Genomic DNA, 18,693 nt, shown 5'->3' with positions numbered 1-18,693 from the left:
CGTGACGCTTGGTCAGTATGGGCAGCTGGTTAAGTCAGCATCAATGTAGACTTACTGTTGGAGGGTTTTCTAACCCACTTACACTACCCGCTATTTGTTTTGGGATGGAAGTGGGTAGAGGGTTTAGGGGGGGTTTAGGAATTGGGTCCAGACAGTTCAAGGGTGCATCCTAAGTCTCCTAAATTGCATCCATGTTTGCTTGATTTGCGTCTTTTCTCTGCGTCTTGGGGTACATCGTTCAATATTTGCAACAGAGACCACACTTTTACTTGTGTTATTTTGCCACACGTGCTACAGTATAATGACTCTAGCCGTCTCATTACACAGATGAGACGATCATTACGCACAGACAAGAAACACTGAAATTCATAATTCAATTCACTTAATGCTGAAATTAAAAAATACCATTAAGTCAACACACAAGAAACAACAACTGGACATATGTTACAGGGCTGTTGTTGCATTTCACATCACATCAGTGTTTCTTACGCACAAGCTGCATTCATGGTCCAAAAAACGTGTCTTGTTCTGGTTAGTGTTGCTTCATATTGAGAAGTATACATAGTAGAGTAACAGTCCAACATGAAGCAGAAATATACACATGGCAAGGCTTGATACTAGTAACATTATTTTATTCTAGTAATATTGTGTCTAATGAAGACAAATGTTCATCCAAGAGTTTGGATAAAACATCACCTCACAAAAACACAGCACAGACGTCCCTTTGAATATGATCCTTGATTTATGATCCTGTTGGCCAATTGATGCGTCCAGATTACAGCAACTACAAAACATAGTTTGACTCTGAAAATACAGCAGGAATCTTGTCTCTGGTTAATATGAGTACATCCATGAAATAATGAGGAAACCATGATGAACTGAGAAAATTAGTTGATTGAAATGTAAGAGGTCTTCTAATGATTGAGGCTAAATATTTTAGGTCCATTGCTTCTTTTTATCACTATGCAATTTCCCATAATGCACCCTTCCCTTTGATGAAAAGACAAACACATACAGACAGTTTGCTTCTGATAATTCCAAAATCAGCAAACAACTGTGACCCATTTGCCAACACAATCATCACCAATTAGAACCAGTGTTCAGCTAATATTGATATTTTTTCCGAACTTTCATTTCAGCTACATCAGGGCTCTGCAATACATCACAGAAATGGATTGATCATATGTTATTACTCACTGGGATTAATCCCATAATATCCACATCTGTTGACAATGTTACCTGCTCTGTAACTACTCCATCTCTCTGACCTTCAGTCACTTCAGACTGTAAACCACGTCTTGTGCTACTGAACCAAATGGGTTCCTCATAGGTGAGACATTTATTGTCCTCTTTCTCAAACAGCACCAGATTTGGAGTCATATGTTCTAATGCTGTATTCTCTTTATTCTCTGCTGCTTGACATGTACTTTTTACTGTAGTGGAATTTAGGATTTTTTTTATCTATTACAGAATATTGTGATTATATAAATCAACCAGGTGGATGATCAAGCTGATTTGAGTGCAGTTAATGAAACACAGCAATCTTTCAATAAAATCTCTTAAATTAATATTATGAACTCCAAATCTATATAGCATCCAAAAACAACCCATCACTCATTAATAAAGAAATCATTAACTATTATCCAGTGTTTGAGGGTTAGGGAGACAGTGTTTTTAAGGGTTTACATTCGTTCTTTTAACATCACTTTTCCCTGCTGTCAGAAACACCCGTTTGCACAAAATACTGTTTATATTATCAAAGACAAGAGAATTTAAGAACTACAATGACTTGAGTCAGCGTGTTTTCTGTAAGGCAGTGCTGCCTCCCAGGCTGAGGTTATGACGGGTATACGCAATATGGAATAATAGAAGATTCATATTTCTGATGTCTTACTTTAGTTTTGCCATGAGTAAAAACATTAAACTTAGCCAAAGGGAAGCTGAACGGTTGATCAAATATCAGAGGAATCAGACAGTATTGTAGGCTCAGGAGTTATGAGATATGATATATGAGTTAACGTTATAAGAACTCTCCCTCAGAGATCTCTAATCTAATCTGTAAACAGGGTTTAACAGTTGTCATCCTGCTCTGACACTTCCTCCTCTTCTTCCTCCCTGGGTGTTAAGAGGATATCAATGGTTGTACGTTCATTGTTATATTAGCAATTTATTATAACATAACAATATCTAATATTATAATAATAATATTTTGCTACTTTTTTACTCTACAAGTGTATTTCAGCTACATTTGAAGATGGCGACCCCCGTAATCCGCATCATCAACCCAGATGCCCCTGAGAATCGTCAGCAGGCCGTAGTGACAGCGACCAAAGAAGCCTGTGACTACAGGGACAAGAGAGTGGTCTTCCCCAAACCTCCACTGGAGCTGCTGTACGAGGCCTCTTCTCTGGCCCATGCAGAGAAGCTCCTTCGAGCAGAGGGTGTACCCACACCATCGCATCAGCTGTGTCTGGGAAAGTTGGTGGTTCCATTTGGCCAGTATGAAAATGCACCATTCCACTGGCTTGTGGCAAATGATGTGGGCTACATGAAGTAGTAAGCATGTTATATTATCATTATTATAGCAATACCATTGTAGGCTATACAGTTTAAATACAATTTGTATCTGTTTGCACAAAAACTATCTGTGTTTATTATTCAAGTACAGTGATATTAATGATATAGATACTAAATTGATGTATATGATTCCAGCATGCTCGACAAACACAGAGCGGAGGTAACAAACCCACAGAGAAAGGGGAAGGTGGGGAACCAGTGGGTGAAGGACTACCTCACTGAATATGCAGAGAGCTTTCCACAAGTCTCCAGTCTCCTTGAGGCCAACATTGACAGGTGTATCTACGGCCAGAGAGGGTTTGAGCACCACACCTTTCTGGAGATGTGGGAGCTCTACAGCCAGCACCTCACCCAAAAGGACAGGCCAGAGCAGTTCAGTGCTGAGCAGAGGGAGCTCATACAGAAGGCCTCCAGTTCTGTGAGGAGGTGGCTGAACACACCGGTGACCCACATCACAAGCGTGCAAATGAAGAGGTTCAGGAAATACATCAAGGAGAAGGAGCAAGTGAGTGTTGATTTGGTTATTCATATGTTATGAAGAGCAGAATAGCATAGTAAAGGAAAATTGGTCAAATTACTGATATTTGATGCACCTCTGCAAAATGTGTTTCTTGTCTTTTGGTAATTAAAAACTAGTACGTCATAAAATGTAGATAGTAACTTTACATTTGTTGTCCAGCAGGCTAGCACCAGGTGTGATCCCTCATTGTGGTCAGGTGATGACGCTGAACTGATTGCTGCAAGCCAGACTGTGGAAGGTCAGTGAGATACACAATTAATAGACATCAAAACATTTAATAGAAAATATAATACAATACAAAACTCCTTTCTTTGGTAAAATCTTAGACTTGCTCAAGTCCCAAGAGCCCGCATGTCCCAAGACTAGCAGCCACTCCCAGGATTCCCGGCCCACAGACAGGATCAAGCAGCGGAATCAGCCAGAGACCACTGTCCGGCCGAAACAGCCAGAGACCACTAGCCAGCCCACAGAGACCCCGTCCACAACCAGGGGTCCTGATTACTCCATGGAATCACCTCAGAGAGACTCCCCTGTAAGTGATATTCACATTATATGCAAACAATGTAAATGACAACAATCTGTTTTACATGTTTTTTAAATTGGTTTCATGTTTTAACAATACTTTGTACCTAATAATAACCAATAGTTTTGTATGTGTGTTTCAGGTGGAGCTGGAGGGTTGTGTGCGTTTGTGGGAAAACCCCAATGGCTTCCCATCTGCAGACATTTCCTGGCTGAAAGAGGACACAGAACGAGGCCTGTTCACCCCTGTTCAAATCTTCAAGAACATCACTGGTCAGTTAAAGAGGAGACGGGTGATAAAATCAGACCGCATGTGGTTTTATCCACAGAACCTCCTGGCTACGTCAAGGGTGCTCTGCCAACTCCACAGCTCTTTTTTCGGAGCCGCGTCTTTGTGTTTGGAGATACTCCCTGAAGTGTCCTCGAGGGGTTGACTGTGTGGGTCAAGGATGGGATATGCACCTTTACAAGTCTGGCTACCACAACCGGGTATAACTCACTTCACTTGTGTCATTAGATTTCATTATTACTGTGTAGGTAAACATGAAAAAAGAGAAAGTAAAATCCTGCTATTGGCCCTTAATTAATTTGATATATATACAATATATAATAATAATATAATATGTACTTTAGGTACGTCACATCTGTGATGTGTCCAGCTGGTACACAGTGATCACTGAGGTCCTGTGCTGTGGAGCCTGCACAAAGGCAGCCAGAAGTGGAGAAGGTGGAACAGTGGGCCGGAGGCTTGCGTGGGACCCCGCTATTTTAACACAACTTAGTGAGGCTCATCAAGCTCTGTTCCCTGCCATCCTCACCAGCAGGTGAGCATACTGAACATTATGTGCATTTAACAGACTAACTTGGAAATATTCCATCAACCTCACCACATTGATTGTGAATCTACTCACAGGCGTGGTGTGGATAGGAGTGTTGTGCGCCTCCTGAGGGACCGGAGCGAAGGGAACACTATGGTCAAGGTGTGGAGGCAGGTACAGGAAAATCACGTCGAGGCGTACCTTCAACGCAAGGACCTGTACACCACACTCCTCATGACTATAGTGGAACCGGAAGGGATCGTCTCCGCATTAGGACACTCGTTCCAGGCTCCACCTCCTCCAAGAGAGCTTCCCTCCGCGCGGCTCTTGCACCACGCCTTCCTGCTAGCGGAGGCAAACAATGTGCAGGACTACCGCAGCCAGATCCTCTCCACTTTTGGCACCGCGCTGAAAATGGATTCTACCAAGAAAGTATGTAAATCAAAACACATGCCATAATACCATACTGTATGATGTAAAATGATTCAGAAAAATAACAATATCAATAGAAACTAACAGAGTTAATCACATTATGCAAACTCAACATATTTTTTAGGTGGTGAAGAAGCTGTCTGGGGAAGGTCGAGGCTCAGCTGAGTGGTTCACCAACATCGGGAATGAGCACTCACAAATAGTTTAATTTGTGCTGACCTGTGAGGAGTCAACTCAGAAGCTGAAACCAATGTGCCGTGGAGTCATGGAGAGGTTCCGGCTGGCCAATCAACCTGTCCCTGAAATCCTTTATGTGGACCGTGGGTGTTGCCGGGCTTAGGGCACAACAACGGTGGAGACTTTGTTCCAGCCTTGGGTGGACAATTGGATGGTTGTCCGCCTGGACATTTTCCATTGGATCCACCGATTTGACGCAGCCATACGGACAGAGTCTCACTGCAAGTATGCTATGTTCAAGTCTGCTGTAGCTTGTGCAGTGCTGGCCTACAACCGCTCAGACCTGGAGCTGCTCATCAAAGCAGTCAGAGCCAAGGACCCGGCAACTATGAAGTCGGTCTCAGACGAGGATGTTGTCCGCTGCTACATATCCAGGGAGCAGCTCAAAAATCACGTGAGGAGGGTCACACTCGGGGCTCAGGAGACATTTGGGCTCATCCACCTGACCATTGAAGAGCTGAAAGGTCCCGCTGGGCTGGACGAGAGCGGAGTGAGCCTCTTCAAAACACCTGGTACAAAAGACCTCATAGAAAATAGTTATTACAACATTAATACAGATAGTGAAGCAGACAAAGTGACCATAACACACTTCATGCATGTGTATTTGCAGAGGCCATGGATGAGATGGGGCAGGCCAGCAGCGACACCTGGAGTGCATCCAGGATCCACCAGACATGAACATGTATAGGGTGGCATGGACCACAACCATCAACACTGTGGATGTGCCCTACTACAAATGTCTGCGTGGAAGCAACAGCCTGGAGGGATTCCATAAAACTCTGCCACACATGATTCCAGGTGATTCAAAGTGCTGTGTATACTTGTAACAAATATATCACGTGACTTTGTCATTATTCTAATACCTTCCATTGTGACGTTCAACAAACAACAACCTGACAACTGAAAGAGAGAATGCACAGACTAAATGCACAAGGGGCTAATTAACTAATGAAACATAAAGGAACACTTCATCCTTTCGTAGAGGTGATTTGTACTACCAGTGTACTTTTGTTTATGTGTAGTCTGCAGGTGAATCTGAACCCTTCTCACTTAAGGACATTGTCAACGATGGACCTGGTCCAGAGGAGGGGCGTACCAGAGCGACGGGGATGTGTTAGATGCCAATCTGCCCCACATTACGCTCACCAGTGATGAAACCTCCACTGTTCACCCTCCGGCCTTTGTGAGTAACTGTGTATCTGGTAGAATTAAATGCAATGCATTGACTGCTGTACAATGTGCACATTTGAACTTACCGCCTTTTTATGGCAACTTTTCAACAGGAGGATGCCTGCAGTCCAAACCCCCTTCCTGGCTTGGAAAAGTTCTGCTCTGCTCTGGTGGAGGTTAGGCTGACAGAGGACAAGCTGACTCTCAACACTGAGTAGAGGAACAAGGTCCTTGAAGCCTGGAATGCAGTGGAGGAGCACGACAAGCAGCCGCAGCAGTTCAACCAGCTGCACAGGACACACTGGGGCAACACCTGTCACGAATTCCCCTTCATATTAGTTTGTTTTCATCCTGTCTGCTTGTTTAATTAATTGTCCTGTCATTTCAGATCCTACCATACACACACAATCACCTCTCATTCCCCTCACCTGCAGCCCATTCCCTCATTAGCCCTCACTATTTAGGTCCCCTCACTTGCACTTGTTCCCTGCCAGATTGTCTTGTGTGCTATTGCCAAGCTCTCCAGTGTACCTTAGATATCGTTCCTGATCAGTCTGTTCCGACCCTGTCTGCCTGTTATTCGACCTTGGATTTTGCCTGCCCCTTATTGGATTTGTTTGCCTGTTTGACGGACCTCCCAGTTTTGACCCTGCCTGAACTAAGTAAAAGAACTTTACTTGTATTTTGTCTCCGAGTTGTGCTTTTGGGTTCTAGTACCTGTAATCCTTACAACACCCTCTACTGCCGCACAAAGAGGGATGATCTTGTTGAAGCTGCTGTGATACAGAGGCTAAAGAGGGCTAAGCGCTACGCACCAGCTCAACAGGACATCAGTGCTCAACACAACAGGCTGATGTACATGCTGGTGAAACTGCTGTGGTTGTGCTCACCTCAATGGTCTCGCAGCAGTCCTGAGAAGAGCACCATCTTGAAGGCCTACGAGAGGATCCAGCATCGGATTCTGGTGGAGGATCCGATCCTGTGCAAAGCAGGGATTCCTCTCCCAAAAATCAACATTAAGACAGTATGGGACTTTATCCATCGCCAAGAGCGCCTTCTTAACCTGCATGCCACCAACCCTTCACTATAACAAAAACACCTCCATCTCATCTGCTGACCTCCCTCCAGCACCACACCAGCCGGCAGTCCTCCCTCTACCACTCTACCCTCTGATGGAGTATGTGCCCACACCCAGCATGGCAGGGACTAAAGTGTTGAAGGGAAAGACGGACATAATCATGCCACTCTCCCGGCCTCAACCACCACTGCTACTTGTGCTACCGGCAGTTAGAAACACCTCTGCCACCTCTACCATTACCAGACCTGTGCCCTCCCTCTCTGCATCCACAGCAACCGCTGAGACTGCTGGCCCATACTGCCTGCTCCTCCTACTACTTAATTCCCTACAACTCTGCCCACAATGTCTGCTCCACATGCTTTAAGCCCACCGTCCTGGGCCAGAGCTACGCAGTACAAGCGAAAGAGTCTGGAGCAGCCGTCTGCAGTAGGAGGGAAGGTGTCTCGAATGCAGAATCTCCCTGTCTGTACATGCTGTGGCCAACCGACCCAGGGACATAAAAGTACAAAAGAAAGGCTTTCTGCCCTGTAAAGATGATGTCCACATCAAAAGGTCTGGACAACACAGTGTACGACAGCTACGAACACTTCACGTCTGTTGTGGACAAGATGGAGCGATGAGCGGTGGACACCCTGTATATATCTGTAAATAATTGTGTATATAGTTTGACCCTTCATGCACACACTTGTGCATATTGTAAATAGTTTGAACCTTCATCTACATACGTGTGCATATTGTAAATAGTTTAGATTTTCATGTACACATTCTTCTTTTTTATGACATGTACTGTTTTTTCTAAATGTTCTCCATTTCATGCACTTTATTCAATTAAGTGATACAGTAACATTGAGTTGTGGAATATCAATTAAGGAATGCAACAGATGTGTCTGTTTTCATCAACAATAGAGACACATAGAGTTCCAGATTACTTGCATCAGATCATTTTGTAATAGAAACAGTAAACAGCCTCAGAAAATATAAAACTACTTCTAATTAGCCTCCCAGGTGTGATCAGGGAATTTGAAAAGACAAATGTAAACAAACGGCATTCTCACAAGTATAATTTGGATTTTAAATAAGATGTATTTCATTGAAAAAAGACAGTATAGTAACCTGAATAAATGACATGAATTATGTAGCATTTGCTTTCAAATATACTTGACATTCTCTATTTATAGCACCATTCCATTATAGCTTCAACAGGTATCACAATAAATAGCTAATTACAATCTGAAATGGACAATTTTACACATGGAATCAATCCAGATGATAACAACAGTGTCTGCAACATCTACTTTGAAAGGAGGTGAGGCGTGTTCTAGACTCCTCCTGTGACTCCTTCAAATTCCACACACGTGGGAATCTTGTGTGCATATTTTCCAGTGGTGGGGACTCTGTTCACACTCTCTCCTGTAAATACAAAGAAAGTCTTAAAGATCTTTAGGTATGAAGGGACACGTCGAGCAAATGGTGGACCAATGTGCAAATTTCTGTTTTCACATCTTATGTATTGTAGTGCATGTATGAAAATAATCATATAAGAAGTCATTGTGACACACAAACTAACATGTGCTTGGAGTAAATAGTGGTACATAATTTCCAAACGCAATGAGAATCCAGTGAGGATTAACAGCATTCCTCTGGCTACTGTGCTCAGTAATTAGTATATTTGGGGGATAGAGGTCTACTACATTATAATCTATATACTGATTTCTTTAATAATAACATTGTGCTGCTGATACCACAGTTTGATAAATTTCCATTCTACATTTAGTGATTACACCGATATAAATTGACCACTTGATGGCCCCATTACACATTCTTCAATTAACGCAAATGATTCACTTTCGTAAACCATAAACTGACGGCCATTACTTTTTTTTTTTTTTTATTAAACTTTATTTGAGTTATACAAAATCTACAGTTTTACTAATACATACATGATTTACAAGTACACACATAAAGGGACAAATACAAACAAAAGTGCTGTGTGCTCGGGTCAAAAGTCCAACAAATGCCACGGGAGGGACCGGCTCTTATCAACAGTTCTCCTTCTCCTGAGGGCCATTACCGTTCCGGATAATTGCACTTCTATGCAGCTCACCCCTCAGTGCAGAGGTCAGAAATTCAGAATAAAGAATAAAATCACACAAATGTTTTCTCCATTGACTGTAGGTTCCCAAAGACGTCCCGTTAACGTAACTCACAGAGTAGAATATAAACAGTGAGGTCACAATAGAAGCGGTTAGCTTCCTAGTGAGGTCTACATAACATTTACAGACCTGAATGTCCCACTGGTGCTGTTTAGTTTGAGATATTTACATTTAACTTGTGTTCGCAAATGCGTCTTCTTGTTTTTTTCCGGACACGTGGTACGCTGTAGTCCAATCAGGAAATAGAAAGTCGATAAATATAATTTATAATTTGCCGACACACTGGGATAAATATTATGTTCCTACAACTATATTATTTATTAAATAGCGGGTAACGAACCTGTTCCGTTGATAAAAGTTATGTTTTTACGCTTCAAAACTCACTTCACGACAACAGAGCTGTGTCTCTAGTGGAGAAGAACTAACAGCACATTTCACCTCTTCAGCCTCTCACACACAGCGATGAAAACCCAGCAATGCAATCGTTCATCAGTTATTTAAGTTACCGAAGACGTCCCGTTAACGTAACTCACAAAGTAGAATATAAACAGTGAGGTCACAATAGAAGCGGTTAGCTTCCTAGTGAGGTCTACATAACATTTACAGACCTGACTGAAGTTTTAAGACCCTGTAATAGCAGAATAAGCGTGGGGTAATAATTACGTGTCCCACAACCTAGAAATAAATACAACACTGTCAAAATGGCGAACATAGTTAACAGTGTCTCATACCAGCGCACACAACTGCACCAAATTCAATTATAGCTCGCCTGGTGTTCAATCGCCCCAAGTTCTCCCACACAACTTCCTTTCTCCGTTCTCTACACTGGCTACCTGTAAGAGCTCGCATCCAGTTTAAGACTCTGGTGCTATCCTACAGGGCAGTGAAAGGAACAGCTCCTTCTTATCTCCAGGCCATGGTCAAGCCTTACACCCCCGCCCGACCACTTCGCTCTGCTGCCTCGGGGCGATTGGTTGCCCCGTCGCTCAGAGGTCCTGGCGGCCGATCGACCCGGTCACGGCTGTTTTCTGTCCTGGCCCCACAGTGGTGGAATGAACTTCCCACTGACGTCAGGACAGCGGAGTCGCTGCCCATCTTTCGGCGCTGGCTGAAAACCCACCTCTTCAGGAAGCGCTACCCTGAGCCTTCCACTTAGCGCTTATTGTTTTCATACTAGCTTGTTGCACTTATTGTATTCGTACTACTTATAGCACTAACTGTTTTTCTTGTTTCTGCACTGTACTTTGGCTCTGAGTTATGCTCTGCTTCATGCTCTTAGATGCTTGTTTGGAAAAGGAAATGTACTTATGACTTCTGGTGACTAGTAGTTCTTTTGATTACCAATGTTGAATGCACTTATTGTAAGTCGCTTTGGATAAAAGCATCTGCTAAATGACTGTAATGTAATGTAATGTTCCCTCACATTCCAACCACTTCCTGTTTCTTTGTTTACTGCTGGTCTGGAGTGTGAATGACACTAGTAAGCAAATATATAAATAATATTGATAACTCATCATGATTGCCTTCATGAAGGAAGGATTTATTGCAGGTGTGTTGTATTACTACATTAGGTTTACCTATAGATTTCCCTGTGTATGGCTATCAGCAAAATCCTAATAATGGTTCAGATACTGACAAAAAGAGATAAAGTGTATATATGTATATATATATATATATATATATATATATATATATATATATATATATATATAAACACACACACACTGCATTTCTGTGAGACCACACTAGAGTGAATGTACAATGAGCAGTACTATGAAGCCTAACAACAGATTCGATCAATGTAAGTATATATTTTAATATTTCTAAATGTTCACCACTTTCTATAACAGTCTCCTTGTTTCAGTCAACAGTTCAATGGCTTTATAAAACACGTACATGTAGCACCACAGTTAAAGAACCATTAATAATAAACGTTATTATCGTGACTGTTGTTCTCTTAATCATCATAATGACATACAGCCGCATTATTCTTTGTTTTGAACAACATTAGGGGGTGCACCGTTCCTAGAGGTTCTGCAATACTAGGTCGATGCGTGGAGTGGACGGAGCAAGCCCCTATTCCATCTCCCTATTCCAAAAATCAATTTAATATATGGTCCCCGGATAGGGGACGTATCAGATATTAAACTGATAAGAACAGATACTACACTTGATCTTAGCCAAAAGGCCGAGAAGCGATAACATTACAGAGTCGGAGGTGAGGACATGATTCTCCGCACAGTCAACCTCACTGATGGGTCGGGAACTGAACTACAACGTTTGAATCACATATGAAACAAGAACAATGTATAATAGTAATAATGTCCCACTGGTGCTGTTTAGTTTGAGATATTTACATTTAACTTGTGTTCGCAAATGCGTCTTCTTGTTTTTTTCCGGACACGTGGTACGCTGTAGTCCAATCAGGAAATAGAAAGTCGATAAATATAATTTATAATTTGCCGACACACTGGGATAAATATTATGTTCCTACAACTATATTATTTATTAAATAGCGGGTAACGAACCTGTTCCGTTGATAAAAGTTATGTTTTTACGCTTCAAAACTCACTTCACGACAACAGAGCTGTGTCTCTAGTGGAGAAGAACTAACAGCACATTTCACCTCTTCAGCCTCTCACACACAGCGATGAAAACCCAGCAATGCAATCGTTCATCAGTTATTTAAGTTACCGAAGACGTCCCGTTAACGTAACTCACAAAGTAGAATATAAACAGTGAGGTCACAATAGAAGCGGTTAGCTTCCTAGTGAGGTCTACATAACATTTACAGACCTGACTGAAGTTTTAAGACCCTGTAATAGCAGAATAAGCGTGGGGTAATAATTACGTGTCCCACAACCTAGAAATAAATACAACACTGTCAAAATGGCGAACATAGTTAACAGTGTCTCATACCAGCGCACACAACTGCACCAAATTCAATTATAGCTCGCCTGGTGTTCAATCGCCCCAAGTTCTCCCACACAACTTCCTTTCTCCGTTCTCTACACTGGCTACCTGTAAGAGCTCGCATCCAGTTTAAGACTCTGGTGCTATCCTACAGGGCAGTGAAAGGAACAGCTCCTTCTTATCTCCAGGCCATGGTCAAGCCTTACACCCCCGCCCGACCACTTCGCTCTGCTGCCTCGGGGCGATTGGTTGCCCCGTCGCTCAGAGGTCCTGGCGGCCGATCGACCCGGTCACGGCTGTTTTCTGTCCTGGCCCCACAGTGGTGGAATGAACTTCCCACTGACGTCAGGACAGCGGAGTCGCTGCCCATCTTTCGGCGCTGGCTGAAAACCCACCTCTTCAGGAAGCGCTACCCTGAGCCTTCCACTTAGCGCTTATTGTTTTCATACTAGCTTGTTGCACTTATTGTATTCGTACTACTTATAGCACTAACTGTTTTTCTTGTTTCTGCACTGTACTTTGGCTCTGAGTTATGCTCTGCTTCATGCTCTTAGATGCTTGTTTGGAAAAGGAAATGTACTTATGACTTCTGGTGACTAGTAGTTCTTTTGATTACCAATGTTGAATGCACTTATTGTAAGTCGCTTTGGATAAAAGCATCTGCTAAATGACTGTAATGTAATGTAATGTTCCCTCACATTCCAACCACTTCCTGTTTCTTTGTTTACTGCTGGTCTGGAGTGTGAATGACACTAGTAAGCAAATATATAAATAATATTGATAACTCATCATGATTGCCTTCATGAAGGAAGGATTTATTGCAGGTGTGTTGTATTACTACATTAGGTTTACCTATAGATTTCCCTGTGTATGGCTATCAGCAAAATCCTAATAATGGTTCAGATACTGACAAAAAGAGATAAAGTGTATATATGTATATATATATATATATATATATATATATATATATATATATATATATATAAACACACACACACTGCATTTCTGTGAGACCACACTAGAGTGAATGTACAATGAGCAGTACTATGAAGCCTAACAACAGATTCGATCAATGTAAGTATATATTTTAATATTTCTAAATGTTCACCACTTTCTATAACAGTCTCCTTGTTTCAGTCAACAGTTCAATGGCTTTATAAAACACGTACATGTAGCACCACAGTTAAAGAACCATTAATAATAAACGTTATTATCGTGACTGTTGTTCTCTTAATCATCATAATGACATACAGCCGCATTATTCTTTGTTTTGAACAACATTAGGGGGTGCACCGTTCCTAGAGGTTCTGCAATACTAGGTCGATGCGTGGAGTGGACGGAGCAAGCCCCTATTCCATCTCCCTATTCCAAAAATCAATTTAATATATGGTCCCCGGATAGGGGACGTATCAGATATTAAACTGATAAGAACAGATACTACACTTGATCTTAGCCAAAAGGCCGAGAAGCGATAACATTACAGAGTCGGAGGTGAGGACGTGATTCTCCGCACAGTCAACCTCACTGATGGGTCGGGAACTGAACTACAACGTTTGAATCACATATGAAACAAGAACAATGTATAATAGTAATAATGTCCCACTGGTGCTGTTTAGTTTGAGATATTTACATTTAACTTGTGTTCGCAAATGCGTCTTCTTGTTTTTTTCCGGACACGTGGTACGCTGTAGTCCAATCAGGAAATAGAAAGTCGATAAATATAATTTATAATTTGCCGACACACTGGGATAAATATTATGTTCCTACAACTATATTATTTATTAAATAGCGGGTAACGAACCTGTTCCGTTGATAAAAGTTATGTTTTTACGCTTCAAAACTCACTTCACGACAACAGAGCTGTGTCTCTAGTGGAGAAGAACTAACAGCACATTTCACCTCTTCAGCCTCTCACACACAGCGATGAAAACCCAGCAATGCAATCGTTCATCAGTTATTTAAGTTACCGAAGACGTCCCGTTAACGTAACTCACAGAGTAGAATATAAACAGTGAGGTCACAATAGAAGCGGTTAGCTTCCTAGTGAGGTCTACATAACATTTACAGACCTGACTGAAGTTTTAAGACCCTGTAATAGCAGAACAAGCGTGGGGTAATAATTACGTGTCCCACAACCTAGAAATAAATACAACACTGTCAAAATGGCGAACATAGTTAACAGTGTCTCATACCAGCGCACACAACTGCACCAAATTCAATTATAAAAAAACTGACATTCTCGGTCAATAATATTATTAGCTTCCAATCTAACCACTGCACTGGCTTGTTAGTTTAAGACGTTGACTGTGACAGTAACAAACATGGACTCCAGTCGTGGAGTATAGTTAACTGCTAGTCAGCTAACCTAATTAACGTTATCATAATCCGCTCATGGAGGTGAAGTGACGTTAACCGGCTGTTACGGCAATTAAAGTCAGTCTTTTTACACGATAGCTAGGAGCTAGCATTACTTAGCTAACAGCTAATTAGCGAGCTAAATCAAAACACAGGTGCTGCGGTGAAACACCCTAAATGGCCGACAACAATTTGTCTTCCTTATAATAGTTATGGGAACAGTGCACGGGCTATTAATTCTAAAAGAAATGTCGAGTTATTTTGTCAAAATTAACTTACTGAAGGTTGTCTTCGACAAAAGCTAACTGGCGAGTTATTCCTGAGGTGGGCTTGACTGTGTGCAAAATTACGTCATCTTTAGCCCAAACATTTAGCATTAGCTAACGTTAGCTACCTCACAATAAGATATTTAAACATTATACCAACAACTGTACTCTTTTAAAAACAATGTGCAAATAACACGATAACAGAATATTTGTTTGTGAGTGTTTTAGAGAAAAAGATCTGGACCAGTTTGTTAACAAGAACAGGTTTAATCCAGCTAAACTGTTCACATTCTGATATTATATTGAGAGGTATTTAATGTACTTAGTTTAACCAAATGTTAGCTATACATTATAGAGTCACGTGTTATGATTGGTCAGTTTGACTACGGACTCCTAATTGGATCAGAGTCGAACTGTAAATATATGAATATATAGTATAACACTAAAGATATATGAATTTAGAGTTGCGAATCTACCTACAATAGTTACTTTACAGTATTTCTGGTAAAACTGAAATAATTTATTCTTTATAATTATTTATAACAATCACTGTTTATACTGCCCAATTGTCTTTTGGTCGTTTGGAAAAATGGCTTTAACGAGTATATATTATCCATCTATATTATAAAAGACAAGAAAATTTAAGAACTACAATGACTTGTGTCACACACTCGTGTTTTTTGTCTCCATTGTTATCTGTAAGGCAGTGCTGCTTCCCAGGCTGTGGTTATGACGGGTATACGGAATAATATATATTTCTGATGTCTTACTGGCACAAAGACATGCACACTCTTGAGTTTTGCCATGAGTAAAAACATGAAACTTATCCAAAGGGAAGCTAAACGGTTGATCAAATATCAGAGGAATCAGTCAGTGTTGTACGCTCAGGAGTAATGAGATATGATTTATGAGTTAACGTGATAAGAACTCTCCCTCAGAGATCTCCAATCTAATCTGTAATCAGGGTTTAGCAGTTGTCATCCTGCTCTGACACTTCCTCCTCTTCCTCCCTGGGTGCTAAAAGGATATCAATGGCCTGTTGTAAGTTCAATGTTATATTAGTGATTTATTATTATAATATTACAATATCTAATATAACAATAATAATATTTTGTTGTTGTGGTGTTAGTCTACAAGTGTATGTGACTCCCGTAATCTGCATCGTTAACACAGATGTCTCTGGGAATCGTCAGCAGGCCGTAGTGAGAGCGACCAAAGAGGCCGGGGACTACAGGGAGAAGAGAACGGTCTTCCCCAAACCTCCACAGGAGCTGCTGGACCAGACATCTTCTCTGGCCCACACAGAGAAGCTCCTTCAAGAAGAGGGTGTCCCTGAACCATCGTGTCAGCTGTGTCTGGAAAGCTGGTGGTTCCATTCGATGTGGGCTACATGAAACAGTAAGCATGTTATATTATTATTATTATTATTATTATAGCAATACCATTGTAGTGTAGGCTATGCAGTTTAAATACAATGTGTATGGGCCTGTATATCTGTTTGCACAAAAACTATCATCAGTGTTTATTATTCATCTTTGCAAAGTTTCTTTACTCATTATCTCAGGTGCAGTGATATTAATGATATAAGTACTAAGTCGATGTATATGATTCCAGCATGCTCGACAAGCACAGATCAGAGGTAACAAACTCATAGAGAAAGAGAAAGGTGGAGAACCAGTGGGTGGAGGACTACCTCACCTCTGGGGAAGGTTGAGGCTCAAGTGGTTCACCAGCATCGGGAACGAGCACTCACAAATAGTTTCATTTGTGCTGACCTGTAAGGAGTCTGGAGAAGCTGGAACCGATGTGCCGTGGAGTCATGGAGAGGTTCTTAGTGCCCAATCAACTCGTCCCCAAGATCCTCTATGTGGACCGTGGGTGTTGCCGGTCTCAGGGCCCAACAGCAGTGGAGACTTTGTTCCAGCCTTGGGTGGACAATAGGATGATTGTGCGTCTGGACATCTTCCACTGGATCCACCGGAGTCTCACTGTAAGTACGCTGTGTTCAAGTCTGCTGTAGCTGGTGCAGTGCTGGCCTACAACCGCTCAGACCTGGAGCTGCTCATCAAAGCCGTCAGAGACAAGGACCCAGCAACTCTGAAGTCTGTCTCAGACGAGGATGTTGTCTGCTGCTACATATCCAGGGAGCAGCTCAAAAATCACGTGAGGAGGGTCACACTCGGGGCTCAGGAGACATTTGGGCTCATCCACCTGACCATTGAAGAGCTGAAAGGTCCCGCTGGGCTGGACTAGAAAATAGTTATTACAACATTAATACAGATAGTGAAGCAGACAAAGTGAACATAACACACTTCATGCATGTGTATTTGCAGAGGCCATGGATGAGATGTGGGCAGGCCAGCAGCAACATCTGGAGTGCATCCAGGATCCACCAGACATGAACATGTATAGGGTGGCACAGACCACAACCATCAACACTGTGAATGTGCCCTACTACAAATGTCTGCGTGGAAGCAACAGCCTGGAGGGATTCCATAAATCTCTGCCACACATGATTCCAGGTGATTCCAAGTGCTGTCTGTATGCTTGTAACAAATATATCATGTGACTTTGTCATTATTCTAATACCTTCCATTGTGACGTTCAACAAACAACAACCTGACAACTGAAAGAGAACACACAGACTAAATGCACAAAGGGCTAATTAACTAATGAAACATAAAGGAACACTTCATCCTTTCATAGAGGTGATGTGTACTACCTGTGCACTTATGTTTATGTGTAGTCTGCAAGACAAATTGCCCCTCGTGGACATTAAAGCTTAACTTTGCTCTGTTCTACTCGACTCAGGTCCCCACTGTGCAGCACGGCTCATCAGGTTTACCTGATAAGTGGCATTGTTCGGTGGAAATCAGACAGGAGCTCAGATGCCGTGTTCGGTGGCAAAGGACGGCACCACAGGATTTACTCTGCACCGCTGATCGACCGCCTCAACACCTGCTGTCTGCAGCTGTTCAGAGAGACTGTGGAGGAAAATTTCCAACAAGCTGCTCGGGTTGGAATATCTGTTGAGCCAGAGCATGGGTGAATCTGGACCCTTCTCTCTTAAGGACATTGTCAACAATGGACCTGGTCCAGAGGAGGTGGTTCAGCATGGGCAGCCCGATCCAGATCCAGAGGCCGACAAGGCGTACCAGAGCGACGGGGAGGCACATGTGGATGTGTTGGATAGCATCGTGCCCCACATTACACTCCGGCCTTTGTGAGTAACTGTGTATCTGGTAGAATTAAATGCAATGCATTGATTGCTGGACAATGTGCACATTTGAACTTACCGCCTTTATATGGCAACTTTTCAACAGGAGGATGCCTGCAGACCAAACCGTCTTCTTGTCTTCCAGAAGTTGGAAAAGTTCTGCTCTGCTCTGCTCTGCTCTGGTGGAGGTTAGGCTGACAGAGGACAAGCTGACTCTCACCACTGAGCAGAGGAACAAGGACCTTGAAGCCTGGAATGCAGTGGAGGAGCACGACAAGCAGTTCAACCAGCTGTACAGAACACACTGGGGCATCAGCATCTACTGCCGCACACAGAGGGACCATCTTGTTGATTCTGCTGTGATCCAGAGGCTAAAGATGGCCAAGCGCTACGCACCAGCTCAACAAGACGTCAGTGCTCAACAGGCTCATGTAC

The 18,693-nt window shown here is 42.3% G+C and overlaps 2 non-coding genes across 2 annotated transcripts; both read right to left on the bottom strand.

Annotated features, from left to right (window-relative positions):
* Positions 1-11,516: 11,516 nt before the first annotated feature.
* LOC137869467 (U2 spliceosomal RNA) lies at positions 11,517-11,707 on the bottom strand. The gene has a single exon (XR_011102292.1). It is a non-coding gene; the product is annotated as a U2 spliceosomal RNA (small nuclear RNA).
* Positions 11,708-13,702: 1,995 nt separating this feature from the next.
* On the bottom strand, positions 13,703-13,893 carry LOC137869466 (U2 spliceosomal RNA). The gene has a single exon (XR_011102291.1). It is a non-coding gene; the product is annotated as a U2 spliceosomal RNA (small nuclear RNA).
* Positions 13,894-18,693: the final 4,800 nt, after the last annotated feature.

Source organism: Cebidichthys violaceus, unplaced genomic scaffold (genome assembly GCF_023349555.1).
Source record: "Cebidichthys violaceus isolate CVI_PGR_0920_01 unplaced genomic scaffold, fCebVio1.0.p SCAF_120, whole genome shotgun sequence".
In the NCBI taxonomy this organism is placed as follows: Eukaryota; Metazoa; Chordata; class Actinopteri; order Perciformes; family Stichaeidae; genus Cebidichthys; species Cebidichthys violaceus.
The sequence above is the reverse complement of the archived record's forward strand: the minus strand, read 5'-3'. Positions and strand labels throughout refer to the sequence as shown.